Source organism: Dendrobates tinctorius, unplaced genomic scaffold (genome assembly GCF_039654945.1).
Source record: "Dendrobates tinctorius isolate UK_male_01 unplaced genomic scaffold, ASM3965494v1 ptg000021l, whole genome shotgun sequence".
Taxonomy (NCBI): Eukaryota; Metazoa; Chordata; class Amphibia; order Anura; family Dendrobatidae; genus Dendrobates; species Dendrobates tinctorius.
In genome coordinates this window covers 19,315,571-19,336,022 of record NW_027361689.1, presented here as the reverse complement: position 1 = coordinate 19,336,022, position 20,452 = coordinate 19,315,571, and the positions used below count along the sequence as shown (strand labels likewise).

General features: G+C 44.5%; 1 protein-coding gene across 3 annotated transcripts in view; it reads right to left on the bottom strand.

Annotated features, from left to right (window-relative positions):
* The window catches only part of LPIN1 (lipin 1), a 291,411-nt gene that overhangs the window by 123,493 nt on the left and 147,466 nt on the right, over positions 1 to 20,452 (bottom strand). The gene's annotated exons all lie outside the window — the stretch shown is intronic.

The following is a 20,452-nucleotide window of genomic DNA, read 5'->3' as shown; positions in this document are numbered from 1 at the left end:
GGTGAGTCTGAAGGGAGCGAAAAGGCCCAGGCCTGTGGGTCACCACTCAGCAAAGAAATCACCAAGCCCACGCGTTGAGCCTCATTACCTGAGGAATGTGGACGCATACGGAAATACAATTTGCATGATTCACGAAACACCGTGAACTTACCACGATCACCAGCAAATCGTTCAGGAAGGGGAAACTTGGGCTCAGCTGCCCTGGCTGCTGCCTCAGCAGGTACTGCAGGAGCTGACAGGCCTTGTTGCTGGACCGCCCCCCTGAGTTCAGTGACCTGTATGGATAGAGCCTCCAGCTGCTTGGTTAGGGAAAGTATAGGATCCATAGTAAGTAACCCCTATATTCCCTATCTATACCTTTTTTTTTTTTTTTTTTTTTTTTTTCTCTCACTTTATTATTTGGGCCGACTATAATGTCATGGTATGCCTAGGTTACTTTAGGCAAAAACCCCGGGACCCCTGCGATGTCCCTCAGACTAGGGAAAACCCTGTCTGTCCCTCTACCCAGGGTTTACACTGAAGGTGTGCCTGCCTGAGCCTCCACCCTGTCCCTGTCTCCTGTCCAGCCCTAAGCTGAACCCACCACCCTCCACCCAGTGAGGGGACCAGACACCAGACCCCACAAATACGTATGGACAGGGGTAAAAGAAACACCACACCGTTAATACACAAGGGAATACAATAATGTGCAAGGGCAACCAAATATATATATAACAGATTGGAGAAAGAACCACTGAGGGATATACTGCACCAGATATCAGACGCTCCAACACCACCACTGCTGACCGGTATTGCTAGCACTAGGCTAAAGCTATAGTCGGCGACGCCCATAGTCAGGACGAACTATTTAAAGACCAAGGGCGTGGCCCAGCCCTCAGCCAGCATGACAACCTGGTTAACCCTATCCCGACTGGAACAGAATACCCAACAGGGTATTACCGCTGTCTGCCGGACACCCTGGTGTGAACAGTGTCCGACATGACACCTGATTGATTAATGTCTCTTTATATGTCAATTGGTCGGAGACCTGTCAAGTAAGCCAAGCCAGGGAAGAAGAAAGGAGCCCTTTTTCCTGTGCCCAGGTCACCATTTGTGCCATGATTTCTAAGAAACTCTATAGCTGTTCAGAGAAAATCATACATTTCTGTGATGAGGAAGCCCTTCAGGATTTAGTGTGACCAAGGTCAATTGAGGGAACTATTTTTCTGATACAGAACTACAATTCTGACTTTTTAAAAATAAAGGTTTTTTTTTCAAGAATTATTTTTCTTTATTACAGTTGCTTCCCTATCGTAAAAATAACAAAATTGGGTTTGCAAGATTACCGGTGAGCCCAGTGATTGGCTGCAGTGCAGAGGCCATGAGTGCTGTAGTCAAGATGTCACCTCTGCAACCTATCAGCAAAGACTGGTAGTATTGGTAGAGAGGCCGAACAGGACTTGTACAGTTGTGGCCAAAAGTATTGACACCCCTGCAATTCTGTCAGATAATACTCAGTTTCTTCCTGAAAATGATTGCAAACACAAATTCTTTGTTATTATTATCTTCATTTAATTTGTCTTAAATGAAAAAACACAAAAAGAATTGTCCTAAAGCCAAATTGGATATAATTCCACACCAAACATAGAAAAGAGGGACAAAAGTATTGGCACTGTTCGAAAAATCATGTGATGCTTCTCTAATTTGTGTAATTAACAGCACCTGTAACTTACCTGTGGCACCTAACAGGTGTTGGCAATAACTAAATCACACGTGCAGCCAGTTGACATGGATTAAAGTTGACTCAACCTCTGTCCTGTGTCCTTGTGTGTACCACATTGAGCATGGAGAAAAGAAAGAAGACCAAAGAACTGTCTGAGGACTTGAGAAACCAAATTGTGAGGAAGCATGAGCAATCTCAAGGCTACAAGTCCATCTACAAAGACCTGAATGTTCCTGTGTCTACCATGCGCAGTGTCATCAAGAAGTTTAAAGCCCATGGCACTGTGGCTAACCTCCCTAGATAGAATCATAGAATCGTAGAGTTGGAAGGGACCTCCTGGGCCATCTGGTCCAAACCCCTGCTCAAAGCAGGATTCGCTAAATCATCCCAGTCAGATGTCTGTCCAGCCTCTGTTTGAAGACTTCCATTGAAGGAGAACTCACCACTTCTCGTGGCAGCCTGTTCCACTCATTGATCACTCTAACTGTCAAAAAGTTTTTTCTAATATCTAATCTGTGTCTCTTCCCATTCAGTTTCATCCCATTGCTTCTAGTCTGGACGGAAAAGAAAAATTGACAAGAGATTTCAATGCAAGATTGTGTGGATGTTGGATAAAGAACCTCGACTAACATCCAAACAAGTTCAAGCTGCCCTGCAGTCCGAGGGTACAACAGTGTCAACCCGTACTATCCGTCGGCGTCTGAATGAAAAGGGACTGTATGGTAGGAGACCCAGGAAGACCCCACTTCTTACCCCGAGACATAAAAAAGCCAGGCTGGAGTTTGCCAAAACTTACCTCAAAAAGCCTAAAACGTTTTGGAAGAATGTTCTCTGGTCAGATGAGACAAAAGTAGAGCTTTTTGGGCAAAGGCATCAACATAGAGTTTACAGGAGGTAAAAAGAGGCATTCAAAGAAAAGAACACGGTCCCTACAGTCAAACATGGCGGAGGTTCCCTGATGTTTTGGGGTTGCTTTGCTGCCTCTGGCACTGGACTGCTTGACCGTGTGCATGGCATTATGAAGTCTGAAGACTACCAACAAATTTTGCAGCATAATGTAGGGCCCAGTGTGAGAAAGCTGGGTCTCCCTCAGAGGTCATGGGTCTTCCAACAGGACAATGACCCAAAACACACTTCAAAAAGCACTAGAAAATGGTTTCAAAGAAAGCACTGGAGACTTCTAAGGTGGCCAGCAATGAGTCCAGACCTGAATCCCATAGAACACCTGTGGAGAGATCTAAAAATGGCAGTTTGGAGAAGGCACCCTTCAAATATCAGGGATCTGGAGCAGTTTGCCAAAGAAGAATGGTCTAAAATTCCAGCAGAGCATTGTACGAAACTCATTGATGGTTACCGGAAGCGGTTTGTCGCAGTTATTTTGGCTAAAGGTTGTGCAACCAAGTATTAGGCTGAGGGTGCCAATACTTTTGTCTGGCCCATTTTTGGAGTTTTGTGTGAAATGATCAATGTTTTGCTTTTTGCTTCATTCTCTTTTGTGTTTTTCATTTAAGACAAATTAAATGAAGATAATAATACCAAAGAATTTGTGTTTGCAATCATTTTCAGGAAGAAACTGAGTATTATCTGACAGAATTGCAGGGGTGTCAATACTTTTGGCCACAACTGTAGATGGTGAGTTTGGAAAAAATTTATAGACTCTTTAACTAACTTAGCACCGGTTTCTCCTAAACCATGGAGATCAAAGTTGACTATTCACCTTGAATGGTTATCCCCAACTTAGTGGACACGACCTAGCCAAAAGATAGGAGATTAAGGATGACTGCTGGAGTTTATCTGTTGGGGCCTCCATGGATCCTGAGAATAGGGCTTTGAATTGCCCCATTACAACATGTGGACCTGCAGCTCCATACATTGTTTATGGAACTGCTGAAAATAGCCGAGCTCTGTACTGAAAGAACCTGTTTTCGGGATGTGTGATCACAGCTGGATTCTAATAGTAGCTCAGCACTTTAGGATCCAGTGCCAATAGCTGCTTCCACCATTTCTTTCCTGTTGTTCTTCATCGGTTCCTCACACTGAATCTCGCTCAGAAAATCGGACTCCTTCCCAGAAACAGCGCGTTTTATTTCCGCGCGTTTTTTGCGCGTTTTTGATGCGGTTTTTTTTTGAAAGCTTGGAAACATCTAAAAACGCGGACCTATGGGGAAAATAATGAGCATGCTGCGTTTTTAGCCTCTAAGCACTTTCTGAGCAGAAAAAAACGCATGCATGGGCACAAAAAGCCAAAAAAGCATTAAATTGAATGGGATGCTTATTTTAAGTGTTTCTGAAGCATCTGATCTGGCACAAACGCTTAAAAAAACGCAACGTGGGCACACAGCCTTACAGCTTCTATTGCCCACTAACCTCGCTGCACAATCGTCATCTGTCCGTGCTGCACAACAGCCATCAATGAGAAAAAAAAAGAGCAACGCAAGAGTAAGAAAAAAGAAATCTGGCAATAATTATCCCACCACATCTCTGAATGACTGGATTCTTTCTAATGGCCACAAAGCGAACATAGCCAAACTTAGCATGACTAAATTCCAGGAGAAAAATGACTGCCGTCATCAGTATGTCGGAAGAAAGCACATTACACAGTCGGGGCCCTTCAGCTTCTTTCTGCAGACGATGAAAGATCTGACTTGACCCCAGACGACAGGACGACATTCTGAGAGAGAGTAATAGAGCCACATACAGGACTATATTTAGGAAACTTGCAGATTTTTAGAGAGGAGACAAGAATTCAAAATAAATTCTACATGAAATATTCATCTTCTCCAGATCCATCATTAAATAGGCAGAACCAAAAAAATCCAGAATACCATTTCCATCTCTGAGGGGAACTCTAGACATCTAATCCTTGTTACCCCTGCACCAACACTTGTCAATGGATATCTGGTGCATGGCTCTGAAAACATCAACATGGAAGACAAAAATCTACGGCTGTCCGCCCCATCACCGGTAGACAAGTGTAACATGGTTTGGGGAAGAAATCAGCCATGTTTTCAAGTCCTAGAGGATCTTTTTAATCAATAACTAGAACCCCTCTGATTACAAGTAGTGCTCAGCCCAAGCTTAGAGCGCAGAAGAGCCGCCATCTGTATATTTTGGAGGCACTATGGCTTCCTTCCCTCCTGGGAGGTTTTTGTGCAGTGCCAGCCATGGCACATTGTGACCAGCATGATCGTAACATCATCCTTCTTTTGACGTTTATGCTTATAACAAAACTGATGCAGTCTTTTTCTTGCAGTTCTTCCCTCACACTAGAGGCATCTTGTTATTATTATGTCCTAATTGAGTTCACAAATTATAAATAGTATTAATGAAATTTGTTAAAAAAATATTGTACTTTTAAACGAACACAATTGCGCAAGTGGTTATCTTTATATGCCCTAGAGAGCTGTATCATCCTAGGTCATACTGCTGGATTTCCTGTCTGTATGTAGCTGTATCTACAAATAAAGACTTGTGCATTTGGAAGAATTGGCAGACAGGAGTCATTTTGGAAAATTAAAAAAAAGAATTTAAAGTTGCCAGCAGCTTCACTCCATGTTGCCTCTCACCATGGGTCCCCCAACTGCTGCCAGCCTTATCACATGCCCCCCTACTGCCAGCAGCCTCATCCCATCTCCTCTCATGTCCCCACACTGCCACTATTCTCATCGTGTGTTCCCATGAACCATATGTTCCCCCACTGTCAGCAGCCTCACCTCATATCCTCTCTCACCTCATATCCCCCATAGCAGCAGCTTCACCGTGTGTCCCTCATTACTAGAAGCCTCTCCCCATATCCTGTATCACCTCGTGTCCCCCATAGCAGCAGCCTCACCCCATATCCTGTATCACCTCGTGTCCCCCACTGCCAGCAGCCTCACCCCATATCCTGTATCACCTCGTGTCCCCCATAGCAGCAGCCTCACCCCATATCCTGTATCGCCTTGTGTCCCCCACTGCCAGCAGCCTCACCCCATATCCTGTATCGCCTTGTGTCCCCCATTACTAGAAGCCTCACCCCATATCCTGTATCACCTCGTGTCCCCCATAGCAGCAGCCTCACCCCATATCCTGTATTGCCTTGTGTCCCCCATTACTAGAAGCCTCACCCCATATCCTGTATCACCTTGTGTCCCCCATAGCAGCAGCCTCACCCCATATCCTGTATCACCTCGTGTCCCCCACTGCCAGCAGCCTCACCCCATATGCTGTCCCCCACTGTCAGCAGCCTCCCCCCCACACAGGTACAGACTGGGGCTAAAATTCAGCCCTGGCATTTCAAATCACACAGGCCCATGCTGTCCCCATCCCCAAGCACCAGATGGGATATATCATTTCATCTGTAGGGTCGGAGCTGACATCAGGAGTTCTGGATATATTAGGATGAGTTTCTATAAAACTTCTACTAACGGACGTCTACAATATGAAGACCTTCATTACTGGCCGAGCATCTTACATTCTGGGCTGGACGGGATGCTCCGTCCATTACAATGAATGGAGACGTTCACGGCTCCAGCTCTGAGCCGTTACATTGCTTATGTGATCTGCACTAAAGTTTATTATTATTTTTTTTAACATATTTAATAACCACCACTCTATTCATTTATACATGACCCCCATTCCCCGAAACCATAGGAAGGCGAAGGCAAGGTAAAATCTACCTGTGTCCTCCAAAACATTACCATCAAACGCACCTCAAAAGTCTGACATCTACCACCACTTTCTACGCATGAAGGTAATTTTAAAATAAAAATTAAGGATCCTGCAAAGACAGAAGCCATGAAGTCAGTGTGAACAGAGCTTAAAGAGAATGTGTCCTCAGACACTTAGCCAAACTCTATATAAAGCTTTTACATTTAAAACATATTTTTATTAGTTTTGGTGCACTTTTATTTTCCATGTTGTCACTACCTATATTAAAGAAGCAATCCAATCTACGGTATATACTTTTATTAAGTGTGTGTATATGTGCATGTAATGTAGTGTCAGTGTATTAATATAGTCACCTACTCTCCAGGGTCCAGCGCCATTCTTTTCCTCTTCTCAGTGACGTTTAGCTTGCTTTATCTATGCTCTATGTGTGAGATCAAAGTCTCTTTTCCAATGTAAGTCTATAGGGTCTCGCTCTGACACTCCATAGGCTTCAATTGTAAAAGTCACTTTTTTGGGTGAAGCAGAGCGCAGCGCGACCTGGACTGTCTGCAGCGCGACCCGGACAGTCTGCAGCGCGGTGACGTCACTGGACGGCGCGGGATCCTGTATAGAGCGACGGTAGTTGAACATATTAATACACTCACATCACATTACATGCATATATACACACATTTAATAATAAAATATACAGATGGGAGTGCTTCTTTAATAAAATCCTGCAGTTTTCACTTTCACTGCTGAGTCTCATAAAAGGCTGAAACTTCCTGTAGTGATCGCTTTTCAGCACAGTCTTCTCGTTATCATCACAGACCGTCTTATATTATACAGGCCATATTCACAACAGATGATGGGCACAGCTCACTTCCTCTTCCTCCCAGCACATCTACGCAGCAGGAACACTGACTCGCCCATAGAAGTCAATGAGTCAGCTCTACAAAACCAGTTTCATCTCTAAATGCAGAAAGACAGCTGCCCAAATACTAATTTTCAAAAAAAAATTAAAAAAAGAAGCATTACAAAAATAATATTTATAAGTGTCTGGTTTTAGTTAGTAAATATATCTTGTCCATTTTCACTCTTCTGCTGAGTTTTATCATTCCACAAAAAAAAAAAGGATTGGGCATGCTGAAATTCACCATGCCTGATTTCTCTTGCTCCCAACATTTTCCACCAAGGCAGTAAGAATATACAGGTGTGGCCAAAAGTGTCACCAATCTCAAAGTTACAAGTCCATCTCCAGAGATCTTGATGTTCCGTTGTGCACAGTGCGCGATATAATCAAGAAGTTTACAACCCATGACACTGTAGCTAATCTCCGTGGACGTGGACAGCAGAGAAAAACTTATAAAAGGTTAACGTAGGATAGTACGGAAGGTGGATAAGCAGCTCCAATCAAGTTCCAAAGAAATTCAAGCTGCTCTCAGGCTCAGGGTGCATCAGTGTCAGCATAAACTATCCGTCGACATTGGAAAGAAATGAAACAGAGACATAAAAAAGCTACACTGCAGTTTGTCAAAATATACATGAGTAAGCCAAACTCCTTCTAGGAAAACATCTTGTCGACAGATGAGACCATGATAGAGCTTTTTGGTAAAGCACATCATTCTACTGTTTATCAAAAAGAGAATGAGGCCTACAAAGGAAAGAACACAGTACCTACAGTCAAATATGGTGGAGCTTCAAAGATGTTTTGAGGTTGTTTTACTGCCTCTTGCACTGGGTGCCTAGACTGTGTGCAAGGTATCATCAAATCTGAAGATTACCAAAAAATTTGGGGTCGCAATGTATTGTCCAATGTCAGAAAGCTGGGTTTGCACCCTAGGTCATGGGTCTTCCAGCAGGATAATGACCCAAAACATAGTTCAAGAAGCACCATGAAATGGATGGAACAAAAGCACTGGAGATTTCTGAAGTGGCAGCAATGAGTCCGGATGTAAATCCCATTGAACACATGTGAATAGATCTCAACATTACTGTTGGGAGAATGGCGCCTTCACATATGAGAGACCTGGAGCAGTTTGCAAAAGAAGAGTGGTCCAAAAGTCCAGTTGAGAGGTGTAAGAAGCTTGTTGATGGTTATAGGAAGCGATTGAATGCAGTTACATATTCCAAAGGGTGTGCAACCAAATATTAAGTTGAGGAGGTCAACAATTTTGTCCGGTCAATTTTGGGGGGTTTGTGTGAAATGATATCCAATTTTCATTTGTTTTCTCTTTTTTTGTGTTGTTCCAATAGACAAATAGGATATAAACAAGTGTATAACCCCCGGGGTGAGTATAATATAACTTGTTTTTCTTCTCTTTCAGGTTACATCGGGAGCTTAGCTACAGCATTATAGAATGCTGTAGCTAAGCCCCTGATGGCGGTCGCCGCATCTCATAGGCCAAAAATGAGGTGACAGATTTCCTTTAAATGCTTAAATACCTGAAAAGAAAGTGAAAGTAAGAAGGTATTGTGTCACTTTAGGACTGAACCACAAACCATCCATGGCAAATATTCTTCAACTAGCGACGTAACTGTTTTTAATAAGGAGGCCTATCAGCAGGTCAAAAGTGACCAATTTTTGCTGCCATTTTATTCCGATCGCATTTTTCCTTTTTTAAATCTGCCAAAAGATTACGTTCCCATGAAGAGTTTTCGATGTGTATTTCCCTTGCGCAAAACACGCAGCTTCTGACAGTTTCAGCAAATCTCATAATTTATTTTAAAACGCCGCGTAAAACTGACCTGTGGTGCATTTTTAAAATCCGCAACATTTGTCAATTGTTCTTGCAAGTACTGAGTTTTATATGCAGATTTTTCCCATAGAATTGCCTTAGGCCTCTTTCACACATCAGGTTTTCGCCGTCAGGCGCGATCCGGCGCTTTTGACAGAAACCGGATCCGGCGAAATGCAATGCCGGATCCGGTTTCCCCCCCATTGACTTGCATTTGCGCCGGATCGCGCCGGATGGCCATGCGTTTCATCCGGTTTTCGCCGGATCCGGCAATGTGTCGCGATCCGGCGTCTGGAAAAAACGGCTACTGTAACGTTTTTTGTCTCCGGCGAAAAAGCCGGACACGCCGGATCCGGCGCGTCCGGCTTTTTCACACAATGAAAGCCTATGAGCGCCGCAATGCGCCGGATCCGGCGGCCGGATCCAGTTTTTTTGGTCTGAGCATGCTCAGTAGCTCTGCCCACAAGACATATATAAAAGCAAGACAGTGGGACCCACAGCCACACCCAACATGCCACCCAAGAAAGCAACCAAGCGAAGCAGGAGAAGGCAGGAGACCACTGCAGCACCATCAGCACCACCACCACCCCAAATGGAGCAGCAAATGGAACATGCTGAGGAGGGGAGGCCAGCAGCAGATGAGAGACGGTAATTATCAAATCCCCCATTCCTCCAAACTAGGGCTATTGAATATCAAGATATTCATTGGCCCTTTGTTTCTCTTTATTCAACAGCCGCCCAATAGATGCAGCAGCAGCAGCAGCAATGGCAGCAGCTGGAACACCACCCACAGGCATGGAGTGTGGCCACCAGGAAGACAGCACATCATCTTCTGGGAGCCCTCCCTCGCATCGTCAGCGTTTGACGGTAAGTTTTTATTTCCAAAATCCATCTTCTCTGTAATATATGTCTATTCATTGCCTTTTATTTCAAAACAGGATTCACAAGATGAAGAGGAGCTCCCAGAAGAAGAAGGAAGGGGTGGACAGACACCTGGAGTGGGCTCACAATTGGTAAGTTTTTTGCATCAAACGCAGAAACACAACATCACACTACACACAACACATAGAAAACAATGTTCTGCAGACCACACACAGCAAACAAATGCCTACATCCAAAGACATAACATTTTTTGTTTTCTTCTCTAGTCTTCCCAATCTGGTGCTCGGCCAAGAGGTCCTCGCAGTGCCTCCCAGGGTCGTCGGCGACAGCAACGCGGCGGTCACCAGCGTGTAAGTATAAATATTTTTGCTTTGTTTTTTTGCACTTTTTATTTCATTTCTTATGTGGAGGCTAATTATGTTGTTTTTGTCTTTTTCTTTAACAGCCTTCACAGCGTGCTCCCGACTCTGACGGTGAGGATGGAGGACTCGATGTGGACCACCTCATCGATCTCGTCAGAGAAAGGGAGCCGCTCTGGAATATGGCTGACCGCCGCCACGCTGACCTGATCGTTACCCGACGACTCTGGGAGGAAATCTGTTCGCTAATTGTGGGCCGCTGGGAGGACCTCGATGTTCGGGCCCAGATTACAGAGCGTAAGTATATACAGTACCGGTTGCTTGATGTAAACCAGTGTTTCCCGAACTCCAGTCCTCGTGGTCCCCACGGATCATGTGTTCAGGATTTCTATTTACTATGGAAATCCTGAAAACATGACCCCTGGGGACCATGAGGACTGGAGTTTGGGAAACACTGATGTTGTATACTAACCACTCCTTTCTCGTTTCAGGGAACAGAATTGTGAATCGGTGGCGGTCTGTGAGGGATCGTTTCAAGACGGAGTTCAATAAAGAGATGCGGGCCCCGAGTGGATCTGGAGGACGCAGGAGCAAGTACAAGTACGCAGAAGCCCTGTCGTTCCTCCGGGAAACAATGGTCACCAGAAGGTAAATATTACACACCACATGTGAAAAAAAATGTTAGATGTAAATTTTTTTTTCAGCCAGGGCCATACCATGTCAGTATTTTAATTGTTTTTTTTTCTCTTTATTCCACAGCACGGTGAGCAGCACTCGGGAGCCTGCACGATTGGACCCTTCTGAGGCGATCCATGAGGAGACCGGCACCGAGGGACACTTCGACCGCCCCGGTACATCTGCACCTTCCCAGCCTTCCCACACATTCGACCCATCTGTCCCATCCACCAGCACAGGAGCATCGTGGCCACCTACATTACATGAAGCTGCTGGTGAGGAGATCGCTTTCCCTTTACCCCACCCTTCTGCCCCTGCCACCTCTAGTACACCTGCGGGTACTGGGCGGCAGCGGCAGAGGGATCAGGAAAAGACTTATGCGCCAGAGTTCTTGCATCTGAATGCATCTTTCCAGAACTGTCTAAAAGTCTTGTCAGAGCAAATCTCCGCAGGCTATCAGCAGATCAACTCCAGCATTCTGGAGGTGAAGACACTTCTGCAAACCATGCATTCAGAAGCAAGATCTTCGCCAAACCACACCTTTTTCAGGTCTGTTGTGGAGCGCATGGAAACGCTCTCTCCTGCCCAGCAGATGCATGTAATGCATTCATGCCACGCTGCTCTCCAGCAAGTTACCTCTCAACCTCCTCCTCCCACCACAGTAGTTCCTCCACCTGCACCCCCTGCAGCCACTTTCCATCCTCCCCCTCCTATTACATCTACACCCCCTCCAGCCACTTTCCATCCTCCCCCTCCTATTACATCTACACCCCCTCCAGCCACTTTCCATCCTCCCCCTCCTATTACATACCATCCACCTCCCCAGCACCATCCACCTCCCCAGCACCATCCACCTCCCCAGCACCATCCACCTCCCCAGTACCAGCAACCTCCCCAGTACCAGCAACCTCCCCAGTACCAGCAACCTCCCCAGTACCTGCAAACTCCCCAGTACCAGCAACCTCCCCAGTACCAGACATCTCCCCACTTCCAGCAACCTGCCCCGTACCAGACATCTCCCCACTTCCAGCAACCTGCCCCGTACCAGACATCTCCCCACTTCCAGCAACCTGCCCCGTACCAGACATCTCCCCACTTCCAGCAACCTGCCCCGTACCAAACTCCTTCCCCATACAACTTGCCATCAACATCATCTGCTCCTACAGTCCCTGCCCAACCCTCCACTCCACCACCCACCACCTCTTCTGCTTCCCACATGTCCACCCATTCTGTAGTTTTTTCCACACCTTCACCTCTAACTGTTCCTTCCCCACCACGATCCCAGTCCTCTCTCCACACTCCCATTGTCGAAGTGTCCCGCAGCCCCTCCAGCAGTATTTCCACCACACACTACACAGATTTATAATGTGTGTATTTAAATAAAAATGACCAGTTTTATGGTTTCAAAGCTTTATTAAACAAGTTTATTAAAATTTTAAAAAAGTTTACTAAAAAAAACATTTTTCAATAAAAGTTAAATTATTTTACACTGGTTGTCTGTCATTTCTTTCTGTGGCGAAAAAGGTTAAATACAGGGTATTTAAAAGGTGAAATGGTATTCAAAACTAGGTATATAACTGTGGGTAAATTTTAGCTTTTTGCCACAGTTGTGTTCCTGGTTGTGTTTGAAGCAAAGTATTTCACCTAAAAAGTTGTGTTTATTGTTGGTGATTTCCTAACAATGTACACAACTTTTGTTAAAAGGTGAAATACTTTGCATAAAACACAACCAGGTACACACCTGTGGCCTAAAGCTAAAAATAGAGACCATGACAAGATAGCCAACTTTGGTTGGCAAAGGTATATACTGTTGGTACAGAAGGTACACAAGTTTGGTTAGGGCACAAATCTTTCACACTCTGTCATCCTGCCAGTGTACTCTGCCTTGAGGTGACATAAAGTATAGTGCAAAATTGTCCCTCATTACTGAAACCGTCACAGAACTTCTAGTGGTAATGTCATGGTAATCTTGCAAGGTGGTTTCTTCAGAGGTGTCCTCAATGGAAATGGGTTCCTTGCAGATAACAAAATTGTGGAGTACCACGCACGCTTTGATCACCTCGTCCACAGTTTCTGTCTTGAGGTTGATCGCAGTCAATAGGACCCGCCATTTGGCTGTCAGAATACCAAAGGTACATTCAACCATTCTTCTTGCTCTTGTGAGGCGGTAATTAAAAATGCGTTTTGGTCTTGTCAATCCTCTGCTAGAGTACGGTTTCAAAAGGTGTTCTGACAGCTGGAAGGCTTCATCCCCTACACAGACAAATGGCATAGGTGGACCAGATGTTTGCGGCAGCGGTCTAGGTGGTGGGAACTGGAAGGTGTTTCCATACAGTTTACGCCCCATGGCAGACAGTTTGAAAACTTGAGAGTCATTGGAGCGGCCATAGGCCCCAATATCAACCGCAATAAATTTGTATTCCGCGTCAGCGATGGCCATGAGGACAATTGAAAAATATTTCTTGTAATTGAAATATTCCGATCCCGATCCAGCTGGCTTTACAATGCGGATATGTTTCCCGTCCACAGCGCCCAAGCAGTTGGGAAACTGACATATCTGTTGAAACTTGTCAGCAATTTCAATCCACCTCTCTGTTGTGGGCTCTGGTAAAAACTCTTCAGCTAAGGAGTCCCACAGTGCACGGCATGTGTACTTCACTATTCCAGATATGGTGGAAATCCCGAGTCTGTACTGGAAATGCAGTGACGAAAGGGATTCTCCAGTTGCAAGAAATCTGTGGGGAATTAAAAAACAATAAATTAGTTTTAAATCACAGCATTACATACCAAAACTGACCTATAACACTTGGAGATACAAACTACCACCAACAAGATTGCAGCGAAAGTGTGCTCTGATGCGAGCATATCCAATAAATGTGGCTTACCTTAAAGTCACCATCAGACGCTCTGCGGGTGAAACAGAGAAGCGGCAATAGGTGTGCAATGCGCTCCACCAAGTAATCAAAATTCTCCATTTTCATCCTAACATATCCAAAAACTTTATCCGGATTTCGTCGAAGGTCCATGCAGAGTGTAGAATAGACCCCACGCGTCATTCTCTTGGCTGTGATGGGGTGGATCCACAAACGTCGTCTACGATGCCTGATGCGCCGCTGTCTCGCTCTCTCCTTCTCCAGAACAATCACCCTCAAACGATTCGCCTCCGCTATAAAATCCGCCAAATTCTTCAAAATATTTCCAATGACAACATCCATCTTCGCCAGTAACTTGCTCTTCTCTCCAACCTGCACTTTCTCCTCTACAACCTGTCAAAGAAGGGCTGTAGGAACACGCTATATATAGTTTTCCAGTAGCCAATCCCGTTCGGAAGGCCACAAGGGTCAATTTTAAAAACCGGATCCGGCGTAATCCGTCGAAAAACGGATAGAAAAACGGATGAACCGGATGAGACGGATCCGGTTTTGTCTGTCAAGAAAAAGACGGATCCGGCAGAAAACCGGATCCGTCACATCCGGTTTTACGAAACATTTGCCGGATCCGGCGTTCCGGCACGACGCCGGATCGCGCCTGACGCCGAAAACCTGATGTGTGAAAGTAGCCTTAGATGTGGAAAATCTGAGCAATTTTAAGTACAGAGAGCTATATAATATGGTGACTGCAATATATTAAGAGGATAAAAACTTTGATGAGAGGAGGAAGAGGAAGTGGAAGAGGAGGAGGAGAAGGAAGAGGAGGAACAGGAGGAAGAGGAGGAGGGCTTCTTTCACTAAAAAGGATCGTATCTATGGAACCGTCTGGTGGATGTAAAAAAGAAAAATGAAATAATCAGGGAATTATTAAGAGGATAAAAAACTTTGATGAGAGAAGGAGGAGGAGGAAGAGGAGGAGGAAGAGGAGGAACAGAAGGAGGAGGAAGAGGAGAAGGAGCAAGAGGAGGAGGAAGAGGAGGAGGGCTTCTTTCAGTAAAAAGGCTCATATCTATGGAACTGTCTGGTGGATGTGAAAAAGAAAAATGAAATAATCAGGGAATAATTAAGAGGATAAAAACTTTGATGGCAGAAGGAGGAGGAGGAAGAGAAGGAAGAGGAGGAACAGAAGGAGGAGGAAGAGGAGGAGGAGGGCTTCTTTCACTAACAAGGCTTATATCTATGGAACTGTCTGGTGGATGTAAAAAAGAAAAATGAAATAATCAGGGAATCGACGCAAGTAAAATTAAAAGCAAAAACTGTCCAGTTTGGATGTGGTGATAGGTCTTCTAACTACCGTACATCTGTAATTGCTGAGCCTTATCGTATCTGAAGCCCAACAAATATTCATATCATGCGGTTAAATGGACTTTCTGATAAGGCACAATTAGTGTCGAGCACTAAGCAGCGATGATCAAGATAAGACGTATTCTAGCAGGAAAACTAAACATTTGTCTCTCCCCTCCTACACTATAAGGTCATATTCACATGTGGAAGATTTCCTGAATGCAATTTTTTTTTTTTTTAATGGTGGGAAGGAAGTAGATCTCTGCAAGGCACATTTAGGCTAACAGAAGATTCTGCAACAAGATTGCACATCCAGAGAACAACATATTGTATTACTTGTAGATGCATCAAGAAAAAGAAATTTAAAGGGAAATGTAACAGCATTAAAAATGAACAGTCTTAGGTAGAGGATGATACATTTTTATTACATTAAAGGGAATCTGTCAGCTCATTTTTGGCCTATGAAATGCTGCCACCGCCATCAGGGGCTTATCTACAGAATGCTATAGATAATTCCCTGATGGCGGTGGCCACAGCTCATAGGGCAAAAAATAGGTGACAGATTCCCTTTAAAGGGGGGGTGGAAGAGGTTTCTCATACCAGACATTTATAGCATACCCATTCCGAGACCTCCACCTATCAGTAGAACAAGGGACCCATAAGTTAGGTGACGCCGGTTGGAGAGGAAATGGAGAATGCACCACGTATCTCTGATGCTTTCTCCATTCAAGTCCGTAGTTTTCCAATATACAAGGGTCCCAGAGAGAAAAACAGAATATATCTAAACTGTTTTCCAAAATATCAGCCATTTACTGTCTCCCTTCTGTCTAACTTCCTCCCCACTGCATGTTGTCAAGCGTCATCCGGCTCTTGCAGCAGAAATTCCCAAAACGGAGCTGGGTCAGTATCTGCACTCCTGTGTACAGGCGTAACAGAAAAGCAATATGGGGAGACGAGAGCTTGAACAATGGCTGGAGGGAAAGGAGGATCTGGCACCTACAGTGCTGGTAGAATGCCGATGAATAGGGACTACCCACTCTAAGGGGAGAACCAGGGCAGTTCCCGTACATATTAAGCAGGTAAGTGAATGTGTAAGGAATGAGTTTAGCAAGAACGTACTTTTCTAAAAAGTCTGTTGAAAATGACAAGCATTAAAAAAGAAGAAAGGAAGTTTTATAAAGCATTCCTAACCTAAAAGAAACTGATGTAATCCTACAGGAATGCAGAGCAATACTGCTCCTAACCTGAGCCGATGGGGTTGCACGAGGTTGTACAGTATGTACATGCAAACTGCCTCTTCAGAGAGGACGTGGAATTGATCTCTACTGCCACCTACTGGAAGTAGCAATCCTAAAGGTCAAAAGTCGATATTGCCTTTTTAAGATTGCTACTTCCAGTAGGTGGCAGTAGAGATCAAGTCCTCTTCCTCTCTGCATGGCCTATAAGTCTCCTCACTCGCAAAGTCAAAATGGATTTTCCTCTTCTCGGTTGGAACCTTGTGTGGGGTATCCCATCCCAGATCCCAAATCCACAGGGGTTTTCAGATTGCCCTGTATTGAATTTCTTCCAGACTCTATGATGAATCTACACCTTTGACAGAATCGCCTTGTGCTGCAAATCTGACGGCCATTTTCACACTCTCCGTTTCTTCATCCTTTTGCCACCGTGGGACTTAAAATCTATAAAGTCCGAATCATTTAGGGCCAAAGAAATTGGTCTTTAATCAAGACTAAAGTTGAGCGATACCGTCCGATACTTCAAAATATCGGATCGGAATGGATCGGCCGATCTTTAAAAAAAGTATCGGTATCGCCGATGCCGATACCGGAAGTCCCATTCAAGTCTATGAGACTTCCGGTATCAGAATTGGAAAAACCCTTTCCTGCCCTTGTACAGCCTCTCGGGGGTCTGTACGGGCCTTCCGGGGGTCTCTGCCGGCCTGCCGGGGGTCTGTGCCGGCCTGCCGGTGGGCTGTGCGGACTGCCCGGGGTCTGTGCACCCTGTGGGGGTCTGTACCGGCCTGCCGGGGGGCTGTGCACCCTGTGGGGGTCTGTACCGGCCTGCCGGGGGGCTGTGCCGGCCTGCCGGGGGGGGCTGTGCTGATGTCCGGGGGTCTGTTCTGTGCAGGCATCGTCCGATGGGACTACAAGTCCCATCGGGCGATGCCTGCTACCATGACAGTGATTGACACATTAGCCAATGATGGGACAGTAGTAGTCCCATCATCCGGCTAATGTGTTAAATGTAAAAAAAAAAATAAAATAAAAAAATACTACATACATACATACTACATGCATGCTACATACATACTACATGCTACATACATAGTACATATATACTACATATATACTACATGCATGCTACATACATGCTACATGCTACATACATACTACATATATGCATCATACATGCTACATGCTACATACTACATATATGCATCATACAAACTACATGCTACATACATACTACATACTACATATATACTACATGCATGCTACATACATACTGCATGCATGCTACATACATACTGCATGCATGCTACATACATACTACATGCTACATACATACCACATATATACTACATACATACTACATGCTACATACCACATATATACTACATACATACTACATGCATGCTACATACATACTACATGCTACATACATACCACATATATACTACATACATACTACATGCATGCTACATACATACTACATGCTACATACATACCACATATATACTACATACTGTACATACTACATGCATGCTACATACATACTACATGCTACATACATACCACATATATACTACATACATACTACATGCATGCTACATACATAATACATGATACATACATACCACATATATACTACATACATACTACATGCATGCTACATACATACTACATGCTACATACATACCACATATATACTACATACATGCTACATACATACTACATGCATGCTACATACAATACATACATAGACATACAGTACATATAACATAGAGTAACATACTTACCAATACTTGTCACATTGTTCCCCGAAGCCATTGTCGTCTACGGAATAAATATTAACATAACAAACCACAAAAATACTCACCCATGATCCGAAGCAGTCCACGAGTGTGTCCCACGACGATCTTGGGTAGAGAACTGCAGCATCAGCTGATGCTGCCGCTCTCTACGGGCTGCAGGAATCCAATGACGGAAGGTAGGTATCCTTCCGCACTGTATTCCTCCGCCACTTACAAAAAAAAAAAAATCCCTAGTCTCACTTTATGGTAAAAGCTGTGTGGGAAATTCCCACACAGCTTTTACCATAAAGTGAGACTAGGGACTTTTTTTTTTTAAGTGGCGGAGGAATACAGTGCAGAAGGATACCTACCTTCCGTCATTGGATTCCTGCAGCCCGTAGAGAGCGGCAGCATCAGCTGATGCTGCAGTTCTCTACCCAAGATCGTCGTGGGACACACTCGTGGACTGCTTCGGATCATGGGTGAGTATTTTGTGGTTTGTTATGTTAATATTTATTCCGTAAAAGACAATGGCTTCGGGGAACAATGTGACAAGTATTGGTAAGTATGTTACTCTATGTTATATGTACTGTATGTCTATGTATGTATTGTATGTAGCATGCATGTAGTATGTATGTAGCATGTATGTAGTATGTATGTAGTATATATGTGGTATGTATGTAGCATGTAGTATGTATGTAGCATGCATGTAGTATGTATGTAGTATGTATGTAGCATGTATGTAGCATGCATGTAGTATATATGTGGTATGTATGTAGCATGTAGTATGTATGTAGCATGCATGTAGTATGTATGTAGTATGTATGTAGCATGTAGTATGTATGTAGCATGCATGTAGCATGTAGTATGTATGTAGCATGCATGTAGTATGTATGTAGTATGTATGTAGCATGCATGTAGTATATATGTGGTATGTATGTAGCATGTATGTAGCATGTAGTATGTATGTAGCATGCATGTAGTATGTATGTAGCATGTATGTAGCATGTAGTATGTATGTAGCATGCATGTAGCATGTACAGTATGTAGCATGCATGTAGTATATATGTAGTATGTATGTAGCATGCAGTATGTATGTAGCATGCATGTAGTATATATGTGGTATGTATGTAGCATGTAGTATGTATGTTGTATGTATGTAGTATGTATGTAGCATGTAGTATGTATGTTGCATGTATGTAGTATGTATGTAGTATGTATGTAGCATGCATGTAGTATGTATGTAGTATGTATGTAGTATATATTTTTATTTTTTTTTTTTAAACATTTAACACATTAGCCGGATGATGGGACTACTACTGTCCCATCATTGGCTAATGTGTCAATCACTGTCATGGTAGCAGGCATCGCCCGATGGGACTTGTAGTCCCATCGGACGATGCCTGCACAGACCTCCGGACATCAGCACAGCCCCCCGGCAGGCCGGCACAGCCCCCCCGGCAGGCCGGTACAGAACCCCACAGGGTGCACAGCCCCCCGGCAGGCCGGCACAGCCCCCTGGCAGGCCGGTACAGACCCCCACAGGGTGCACAGACCACCGGCAGGCCGGCACAGCCCCCCGGCAGGCCGGTACAGACCCCGGGCAGTCCACACAGCCCCCCGGCAGGCCGGCAGAGACCTCCGGAAGGCCCGAAATGACGGCGCATCATGATGACGTCATTTCGGCTGTCAATCAACTTTGAACTTCCAATTCCGATGCCCATGCCCGATATTGAAAAAATATCGGATGTCGGTATCGGAATTCCGATACAGCAAGTATCGGCCGATACCCGATACTTGCGGTATCGGAATGCTCAACACTAATCAAGACCCTTATTATTCATAGCATTTAAAAATGTCCCGTCCTAACGTCCCTGCTATTTGGTGGACTTCCTTTCATAATTAAAAAGAAAAAAAATAAACATAAAAGTCATAAAAACCAAACAAATGTACAACGTGATATAAGAAGCAAACCCCGGAGCTGGAAATCCTCCGAGCCATCAATATCAGTATCACACAGAAGATCTAGGTCAGCCGTGAGAAGACATGAAGGATCTGGGTTAGGAAAAAAGAAAGCAACAGAGCAAATGATAGAATAAGATGTAGACTTTCTATAACTTACAAAGTCTTGGCGGAGGATATGACTAGGAGAGCACAGGACGGCGGGGCCATGTACAGCTCCAGATCTTCAGCTGTCTGGGCACCCAAAATGCACCAGCAGCGCCCACCACCTCCCCACC